The following is a 10,902-nucleotide window of genomic DNA, read 5'->3' on the forward strand; positions in this document are numbered from 1 at the left end:
GATTATAATGTGCTTCTGCACCAGTAATGCCAGAACGTGTGGGGAAATTCTGAGAAAACACTTGGCTATTTAGTTTGATAAAAAATAAACCATTCTCAAACATTTGTAGTACTGAGTGGAAAGTTACTGACACTATAAATGTAAAAATATTGGTGCCTTGGATTTGCAAAGCAATTAAAGTTACATTTGTAGTTGTCTAGGAACCTGCAAAGCCAAACAGTTGTACCATTTACTTGAGAAATTAAAACTTCCTTGACGGACAATTTAAGAAAAAAATCTATAAGTGCATAGTTTTATTTGCTGTTATTGCGGCTGCCATTTAAGGATTAAAACATAATGTCCTCTATAACGTGTTTGTGCTGCAGCTGGCACTAAAGCATATCATGCAATCAGCTCCAATATGCCAATATCTGTAATCAGCTCCACATCCTCACACTGACATCTTCCGAACGTCACGATACAGTGTCACACTGTTTTACCTTTTGCATGCGCTGATTGTGACTTAAGTGCATCACACAATCTTGATTGAGCTTGATTACACTCCCTGTCTGACATTTTATAATTTGCATTTCATTCATCATCTACATCTACTGCAGCAGTGAAACAACATTTATCAATTCAGAGATAAGCAGATTTTACGAAAGAAAATATCACTGCATTATTCCAGAACTGCAGATTTATCACCACAAATAATTCAGGAAAATTTTGTTTTCATACAGTGTTCATGTTTTCTATTTTGATCATCTTTCTTTTTAATTTCTTAAAGAACATACATCATACCGCCGTCATACTAGAGCATGATTGAGCCTGAACGACTTACAAATTAGGATCCGCGCCACACTGAAATTTGAGCTGCATTCGCACACCTCGCACAGTATTCTTACAGCAGTCGTGCGGCCAGAGCACACTCACTCTATACTCATGTTGCGCCCCTGTTGGAAAACAATCGAATGACGGTTGAGGTGCAGCCGTACCGCAATCTGACTGCAATCATAGTATTCGTACAGCAATTTATATGCAATTCAAAGCAGTCTGAGAGTGTCCGAGGAGCTGTTGGAATTGTTCAGGGCCCCTTCGCACATAGTACAAATGTAGTCGAATTGCGCATGAATTGCACATGAAGCAGGAATCATATGCAATACGTGTAAAATCGTAGCTGCCTCAAACGCCCCGTACACCTGTTGCTACAACTATTTGCGCACACCAGCGGATGAAAGACAGAGTGTGCGCTGTGAGAGCCCATTCGATCCCTCTTGCAGCAGGTGTCGGCCAAATTCCAGGTGGAACACACAAACATCCAACACCGCTCGCTTGGCACTTAGAAAATGTTTTCTATTAGCACGAAAACAGTCAGCAGGCAACCACTTTCGAGTACATGTGGCGTGCCAGAGTGTCGGCTCCCCTCACAACAGGTGTGTGCTCCCCCCCCCTCCCAGCACATGGCTTGCGTGTGGTCCCCCCGCAGGCGATGTGCCTCTCATCAGAGCCAACAGCTGTTGAGACATTTCTGGTCCTGGACATCACAGCTGCAGAACATGTACCATGTGTGTGTTTGCTGTCCTCACGTGGAAATACCAACCCAGTCTCACAGATTGTCGTGATTCAGCAGCTCCAAATATACATTAATCCATTGGGTTGTCATATTGTCACAAAAAGTGCAAAATTTTCGTCATGGGAGCACAAATTCATTCTAATTCATTCTGTGATGGCTGCACGTAATTAAAAGTGCAGTGGGGGGGGGGGGGGTCGCGGTGGTTATGGTTAGGGTTAGGGGAAGGAGTAGTATTAGGTCATGGTTAAGGTTAGGGTTGGGGGGAGGAGTAGGGCTAGTGATAGTGAGTTTAAAAAAAACGCCATACAATTATTCACATTTTTGTGATGGGTGAGTTCATGTCCTGAGGGGAGCGGGTGAGAGGAGTCCATCACAACAAGAGCAAGCCACTTCATTTTTTTTTTTTTTTTTTTTTTGAGAATAATGCAGTACAGCATTATCACACAAGGGTACTTCAAAAATTTCTCAGCTTCACCCAGAAACAAAAGTGCCTGTAGGCTCAAGACGTGACATTCTTCCATGATAACAGGCATACCAGAGCCTGAACATTGGTGGGCCAAGTGCACTGAATAGGAGAGCATGTTAGAAAAAAATAATGCAAGAACAATCTTTGTCCTGTGATGTTTTCTGGGTGAGGCAGTACCTTTGTATCTCTAGATTTTTGGTTCAAACATGAACAATACTGGTATGGTCTGGATTACCTGAGGCAAGGCTTGAAGTTCTCCCACTTGAGGTTATTGACTCAAGGTCCACACTTTTAATATTTCCATTGATGGTTGATTAGTTCGCATTTCCTCCTATAACTCAAAAGCCTTGCTGTTATACTGGACTATGTTCTTTATTTTGGTCTGCATATCCCTTAACCAAGTCAGACTGAGCACATCAGCACATCTGCTTTTGAAGCAAAGTACACTATTGCAAATACAGTGTTGCTCCAAAGTTTGTGAACCCCTTGAGCTTTGAACACTCATAACTTCATAGTGGAGTGGAGCAGAGAAGAATTTTCTTTCAACAAAACAGACCAAATCCAGGCTTGCACCTCCGATGTGCCTTCTGGCAAATTGTAGTTGAACTTTCAAGTTTTATTTAAAAAAAAAAAAAAGAAAAATCCTTTTGTATTACACTTCATCATGAAGCTGTACAACTGGTGATGCAAAATTCAAAACTTGTACTCTGCACAATTTCTCCAGTTGCAGCCACAGAAGCCGATAACTTCTTCTGGGTTGTCTAGGTGTCTTGGTGGCTTTCCTCACTCTTCCCCTTCTTGCACAGTCACTCAGTTTTTGAGAACTGTCTACCCCACACAGAGTGCCATAGAGTGCCGTACTGTTTGTGTTTCTTCATAACTGATGTAAATAAAGTCCAAGACATAATCAGCATCTTAGAAGTGTTCATGCATCAATACACTGGCTTGTCTGAAGAAGATTGGATGTAAAAATTCTGGTTTATATGTGTTATTCTAAAGAGTGCACTTACTTATTCGCACCATCATTTTACTTTTTGATTTTTATTTCTTTTAATTTAAAATGTAGAGATTTGCTTTTCACTGAGTGTAAAGGGTACAGTTTTTGACATTTTAATATAAAAAGTAAATTTTTGTTTGGTTTGTTTGAGGTCCTAAAAAAATTCTAGCATGTAAAAGACCAAGGGGTGCCCCATCTTTTCAAGCAGCACTATTATACAAATAATGAATGTTTATGAGTTCAATGGACAAATATTTCATGATGTGAAAGCTGGAACATACCATTCAACGAGGCCTCGTTGAATGGTATGTTCCAGCTTTCACCGAATTAAATATCTGTTCCATTGAAAGAATGTAAAAACGTTCATTATTTGTTTTATATAACAGCTAAAATAGATCCTTGTCATTTGATATTTTATTAATTTATAAACAACAGAAAAGTGACTTACATTTTGGTGTTCCACTGCTACTAAAGTCCAAATTGTTACGCGCAGTCCAGTGATGCTGTGCACTGACTTCGGACGTCCATTAAAAAAAAGACTTTGTGTAGTTCCTCAGTCCAGCCAAAAATCACATCAGTGTTTCACATGTGAACAGGTCTTCATGCATCCAGACGGCTTGCAGCAGAGTGGATTTTGTGTTTGTGTGTGTGTGTGTGTGTTACAAGAATTAGTAGCGTCAGTTAGCTCAATCAAATCATCATGTCGTTGTCCCCCACGGGCACACACACGCAACTGGGTCGGTCAACTGTGTATGTCCTCAATGCAGCAAAAAAAAAAAAAAAAAATCACATCAGAAATTAGTCCAGCTTTTCATTCCAACTTCCTGTCAACAGCCTCCAGACAGCACAGTGCATTTATTTTGTGTGTCTGCGTGTGCACGCGCATGTGTGGGCACACACATGTGCGTGCATGACCATGCATTAAACATACGAACACTGCTGTGTTCTTAGCCGTACTGCAAACCAAGAGAAGAACGTGGGCCTTAAGTTTTGTTTGATACCAGTTACTGGCCCTTAAAACTACAGCAACATCTTGTCTCCAAAACTGGTTGACTGGAATGCATTTTGTCAAAGGTAAGTCATTCAATCATTTTTATACCCTCTTGCTCCAATCAAGGGTGATGATGGTGGGTAGGGGGGAGTTGGAGGAACCTGGAAGGAGACTTTGCCATTCTGGCTGTTCTTTGATCCATTTGAATGGTGGTTTTGAGTTTTCTTCCACGTTTTTCAGGTTGTGTTGGGATTTTAAAGCATTTGAAATCATTTTAGATGAGTGGTCATGCATATTCTGCACTTTATATGTTTTCCCCTGTCCAATCAACTTTTCAATCAAAGTACTCTGTTCTTCTGAACAATGTCTGGAACGACCCATTTTACACAGATTTTCAGAGTGAAATGCACAACATCCAGCATGTACAACATTTGCTGTATTTGTCTTTAAATAAGGGCCACTTGTAAGGATGTAATAAGGGTCATAGAAAGAAAAATACAGACATTGTTATTTTTTGAACAGCATATTATTCCTTTTTCTTCACTTTCTGTAAAGTAATAGCAGATTTGCTCAATTCTTCTTCATGTTTTGATTTGGAATAGACTGTGCAGTGTTCCTAATGTATTTGGTGTATGGAAATGAAAGCTTTTATAAGAATTTTGAGCTTTACTCACTCTTTAAAACACTCTGCTGTTATTTTGAATGCAACTGTATGACATTTTATGGTGTACTCAGTTTCCTAGAAAGATGCTGATAAATTAAATGCTTAATTTTATATATATATATATATATATATATATATATATATATATATATATATATATATATATATATATATATATATATATATATATATATATATATATATATATAGGCAAGTGGCCTCTGTGTGTGTGTGTATGCATGCATGCGTGTGTATGGCTTTGATCATGGAGAAACTCGGGAGAGCTGACATTTGCGGTTTGGTATGCTTATGTTTTTTGGGTCAGGGATGAATGCTGCGAAAACAGAACATTGATAGAATGAATATTTTTTGGAGAAATTAACAATATTAGCTAACAACGGTGAACGAGGGACATTGTGCTGCAATGCACCATGGGAATTTGGGGTTTTAAATGTTGTTATTGTGGTTCATGTTCATTTAATAGTGTTGTTAGTGTTCAATTATTGTATTTTGGAGTTCATTTGGTTTAGTCAGTTTAGTTAAGTGTCATGTTGCCATTACCATGAGTGGCCAGTGTACTGCTTTTGATGTCTTCACCATTGTCTCTGTAAGTGGGTATGTAAAAATAAAAGCACCTGTTTGGTGCACAATCCAAAAAAGACAAAAAGCTGTGGCTCATTTTTTGTTCTTCTGCGCAGCTTGCCATAATACCTTAAAGTGAAGTGGCCTGTGTGCATGCGTATAACTTCAATTACGGACAAACTTTGGAGAGCTGACGTTTGCCATTTGGTATTTGGGATGAATGCTGCAAAAGAGGAACGTTGATTGGACTAATATTTTTGAGGAAATTACAGATATTAGCTAACAACACTCAGCAATGGATGTTGACAATTACATTCTGGACTCACATGCCATTCCAGCAGGGGTGGTAAATCATCTGTATATTAACAGCAAAGTGGCATCTATGTATGTGCAATGCATGCGTGCTTGAGTTTACTCAGTAAGTTCAATGAAAATGCACAATTGTAAATATATTAAAAATACATGGATGACCCAAGAAAGTGAAAATATTTATTTACATTGTGGTCCATTTAAAAATCAAATAACAAAATCGAAGTAAGAATAATAATAGTAGTGTGTGTATGATAACAAGAACCTAAACAATTTATACTGACATTAAAACAGTAAATTAACATTAAAAATATTGTGGGGAAAATAAGTATTTCACCCCCTGTCAGTTTTGCAGATTGTCCCACCTACAAAGAATGGAGAGGTCTGTAATTTTTATCATTGGTACACTTCAACTGTGACAGACAGAATCTAAAAAAAAAAAAAAAAATCCAGTAAATCACATTGTATGATTTTGAAATAATTAATTTGCATTTTATTGCATAAAATAAGTATTTGACCCCCTAGAAATCAGAGCTTAACAATTGGTACAGAAACATTTGTCTGCCATTACAGAGGTCAGACATTTCCTGTAGTTCTTGACTAAGTTTTCACACACTGCAACAGGGATTTTGGTCTACTCCTCCATACAGATCTTCTCCAAATCTTTCAGGTTTGGAGTTTCAGCTCCCTCCAAAGATTTTCTATTGAGTTCAGGTTTGGAGACTGGCCAGGCCACTCCAAGGCATTGAAGTGCTTCTTACAGAGCTCCTCCTTAGTTGCCCTGGCTGTGTGTTTGGGGTCATTTTCATGCTGGAAGACCCAGCCGTGACCCATCTTCAGTGCTCTTACTGAGGGAAGGAGGTTGTTTGCCAAAATCTCGCAATACATGAACCCATCCATCCTCCCTTCAATACGGTGCAGTCGTCCTGTCCCCTTTGCAGAAGAGCACCCCGAGAGTATGATGTTTCCACCCCCATGCTTCACGGTTGGGATGGTTTTCTTGGGGTTGTTTTCATCCTCTAAACATGGTAAGTAGAGTTGATTCCAAAAAGCTCTATTTTGGTCTCATCTGACCACATGACCTTCTCCCATGCCTCCTCTGGATCATCCAGATGGTCACTGGTGAACTTCAAATGGGCCTGGACACTAAAAAAAAAGCACTAAAAAAGTAGACCAATTTGGTCCATTTTGGTGACCTCTTGACCTTAAAAAAATCTTTGACATATCAGAAACGAAAGCAGCACAAACGAAAATTTTAACAGCACAAATCAGCACAAACGGAGCACTAAAAAAGTAGACCAGTTTGGTTCATTTTGGAGCAAGCTGGGGGGATGGTGACCTTTGAATGACCTAAAAAATAATCTTTAATATCTCAAAAACCATAGCAGCACAAACAAAACTTTTGACAGCACAAATCTGCACAAACGGAGCACTAACCACTCAGTGTGTTTGCTTGGATTTTTTACTTGGACAGGGGGTCAGCTTCACAGAGCTCTCACCCCCTGGTAAGGGCCCTGTCCCACTGGGGAGAGGATCAATTGCGCATGAATTGAGTACACAAATTACGGGCGTTCGTTGTCGTCCGCAACAAAAATGGCCAAAAATGACAAAAGTCCCAGTATGAATCACGGAGATATTAATAATACGAGGTCTGTGAGAAAAGTAACGGACCTTTTTATTTTTTTCAAAAACTATATGGATTTGATTCATATGTTTTTACGTCAGCCAAGCTTGAACCTTCGTGCGCATGCGTGAGTTTTTCCACGCCTGTCGGTTGTGTCATTCGCCTGTGGGCAGGCTTTGAGTGAGCACTGGTCCACCCCTCTCGTCGTCGTTTCATTGCGAGGAAATGGCGGAATGATTTGGGCTTTTTTTTTTCCATCAGAATTTTTTCAGAAACTGTTAGAGACAGGCAGCTGGAAACCATTCGAAAAATTTATCTGGCTTTCGGTGAAAATTTTACAGGCTTCACAGAGAATAAGGAGTGTTACTACAGCTTTAAGGACGCCCCACAATGGCGCATGGCGTGCTGCGCTCCGAACCGCCATCGAGAGGCAGAAACCACCACATCATTTCTAAACGGATCGCTGTGTGGAGCCTGGACCGTCGTGTACAATTTCTCTGGTTATCACAAGAGCTGGACATCAGCCATTTTCCGGTAGATTTCACTTTTAACAAGAGATTTTGTCATGGAAAGCCGCGCGGAAGCTTCGCGCGTCACGACCGATTCTCTGATGAAGCGAGACAAAGGAACACCTCCGTTTCGGAGTGTTAGAGGACAAGTTGGGACGTCTATCTCAGCTTTCAATGCTTACCAGTCGAGTGAGTATAAGAGAAATTGTGGAGAGCGTGATGTCTTATGCATTCACAGACTGTCCGCAAATCAGCTGCAAAGCAGGTGTAATAAAAATGCTTTATTCGTGGCCAATCTGTATGCAGTTGCTACAACATATTTTAGTTTGTGATGTGGACATGATAGGCACAATATATATCTGTTTTACACAGTGTCCCAGTCCGCTGTCAAGCTGCAAATCCCCATCAGTTGCGGATATCAGCGGTTAACGGCAGATATACAGCGCATAGAGTGAGTATGAATTGTGTATGACGAGTATATTTAGAGTATGTGAGGCGGATGTTATCTGCTTTCAGATTTTTGAACAGCTCAAAAATCCTGGCTGCGGACATGCGTGCCTCTGCGGATGATCACAGGCGTGTTCGGATGACGGCTGACTCATATAGGCATATTACATGGATATTGCAGATGTTTGGCGAATATGGGCCAATTTTGTGCGCAATCCATACGCAAATGCTCATAAACGCCAGTGGGACAGGGCCCTAAGATATCGTAGAATATCTTACACTCCATGGTGGAAGATGTCCTAGGATATCTTACCCTCCACCCTGGATATCTTACCCCCACCCCAACATCTTGCCAAAAAGTTTTGCAAGATATGTTTGTCAATATGTATGTTTTTCTTTGTTTGTTTGTTTGTAATCATTGCATTTTCCACTTTTAACTTGCTGTGCAGCACACAGTTTACATTGCAGACTCTTGCAAGTTCACATATAACCAGCTCTAGTAAGGTACCATTCAGTGCACAAAAGGATCAAGCTCAAGGTCAAAGGTTAAGGTCACAGGAAGGTCAAACTCTAAATTCAACTACACAACTTTCCTGGTTGCAATTTTTGAAATATAGCAGCCCTAGCAAGGCACCATTCAGTACACAAAAGGATTAAGCTCAAGGTCAAAGGTCAAGGTCACACTAAATTCAACTAAACAACTTATAGGCCCCTCATTTTCATTATGTTTCTTAAACATATGTTTATTCGCATACTAGTGTGTCTGTGTTTGTGTGTGTGCGTGCACACACTTCTGTGTGTTCTACACATATGTGGATATTTTATGCAAAACTAAATTGGAGTATTTTCTATCACATCACATATTTCAGGTTGTCAATCAGGTCCATATATTTGTAGAGTATATTTGGAAGGGGGATTTAAAGATACTTCAGAATAGGAAATATTACTATTGTAGAGTGCTATAGATACATACAGAAAGAATACCAATATTGTTCACCATCAATCAAATGCCTTCATCTGGGACCATAAAACATCCATGAAATATAGAGTTTAATGGTTGCTCTATCCTGAGTGGACCTTATCACCTTTATTTAACCAGGATAAAACTCACTGAGATTAAGGATCTCTTTTTCAAGAGTGTCCTTACCAAGAGGCAGGGCAGATTTACATACACAGTTACATTTAAATAGAAAACAGACACTTGAATGAGATAATACAATCAGGTAAAACATCTACAGGTCAGAGCCATCAAGAGTGATTTAAAAGTGTTAAGTGGCACTAGCTCTTTCAGTCTAAACTCATTCCAGAGTGTAATGTTGGAATGTTGCCTGTCAGGGGTGGGGGGGAAGATTTCCAGGGTGGGGTGGAAGATATCCTAGGACGGGGAAGCTATACTGTTACACCCAGTGGCGGTCCTAGAGTGATTTACTCCCCGGGCGAAACCCCCTGCGTGCGCCCCCCCCCCCCGCGCACAATAACGTGGCCACCACCTCCGCCCCACCACCCATGAAAACACTAACTTCGTCCAGAACACCCACAATCCCACAAATGAACTCACAACAGCTATTTTCAAGTACAAATTTTCGGTTTTAATGTCTACTGCAATAACAAACACAAAGATAAACAATAATTACTTCAATAAAGTTTTTGAACATAAAAAAACAAAAGACTCAGTGACTTCACATTACAACTATGTACAGTACAGGTATTTAAGAAAGCACAACTGCACTACAGCACCACCCGATGGTCAAAATATTGCACGTCATTCAGTTTTACCAACAGAGTGCACTTGGCACTTGGCAAGTGGCAAAAATGGTAAAGCGCAATCATGTATCATAAATAAATGAACTAACGACAGAGGTAAATTCTATACCCATTACTGTACACATAAGAAGAAATAACAAACACTATTGTGTATCATAAGAAACAGGAAGCAACAAGTGAAGAAGTTAACACTCTTTAAAGGCAAAAATGGCAAACCACAATAATTTGTGATATATAACAAGAACTGCAAAAGAAGTAAGAGGAAAACAGTCTATATACAAATGTTTGCAGGAGGGCATCATAATTGTTTGCCACAGATGTGAAATTCCATTGAGTAGGAGCATTTCTGGGAAACCTTGAGCAGTCTGCAGACTCAAGAAAAGACATCCTCTTTGTGGATTTTGAGAAAAATGTGGCAAACCCAGAGAGTGATGCAAAAAATATTCTGCACTCAGATAAGCATTTAGCCCCCTGAGACAGAACCAGATTCAGTCTGTGTGCATAGCAATGCACAAACATTGCACTGGGGGCTATTGCTTTAACTTTGGCCTGCAAACCATTGAGAGCTGAAGCCATGACAGCAGCCATGGCTTCTTCATAAGGAAGACTATCAAATGGCTTCGCCAAAATCCGGTCCACAACATTCAAATTGTCTGCCATTATGTGCAGCTTGCTACCTAGCTAGCTCGCTAGCTGGGACTGGCGCGAGGCTAGTGTGAAGTGTGTCGCCTGTGAGTGCTTTGTGACGGTGGAGGAGCTCAGCAGCACCCGCTGCTCGGTAGGGACAGAAACTGCGATAGAAGTCAGAAAGAGTGATAGAAGTCAGTCTCCAAACACAAGCAGCTATAAAAAAACATACCAGAAATAGAAGCTCGATTTGTCGCTAGTCGTTTTTAACAAAGAAAATGCCGCTAAGAGGATTAGGATAGTCTCCAGTTCAACTCAGAACAGAATGAAAATTAAAAAATGCTCCCACGGATGTTTACACCAAAAGATC

The 10,902-nt window shown here is 40.2% G+C and overlaps 1 long non-coding RNA gene across 1 annotated transcript in view; it reads left to right on the forward strand.

Annotated features, from left to right (window-relative positions):
* The window catches only part of LOC117509773, a 30,525-nt gene extending 20,005 nt beyond the window's left edge, over positions 1–10,520 (forward strand). The window contains exons 3-4 of the long non-coding RNA XR_004560513.1: positions 4,175–4,288; positions 10,508–10,520. This is a non-coding gene — a long non-coding RNA (uncharacterized LOC117509773). The remainder of the gene's footprint in view (positions 1–4,174; positions 4,289–10,507) is intronic.
* Positions 10,521–10,902: the final 382 nt, after the last annotated feature.

This window comes from Thalassophryne amazonica, chromosome 5 (assembly GCF_902500255.1).
Source record: "Thalassophryne amazonica chromosome 5, fThaAma1.1, whole genome shotgun sequence".
Lineage (NCBI taxonomy): Eukaryota > Metazoa > Chordata > Actinopteri > Batrachoidiformes > Batrachoididae > Thalassophryne > Thalassophryne amazonica.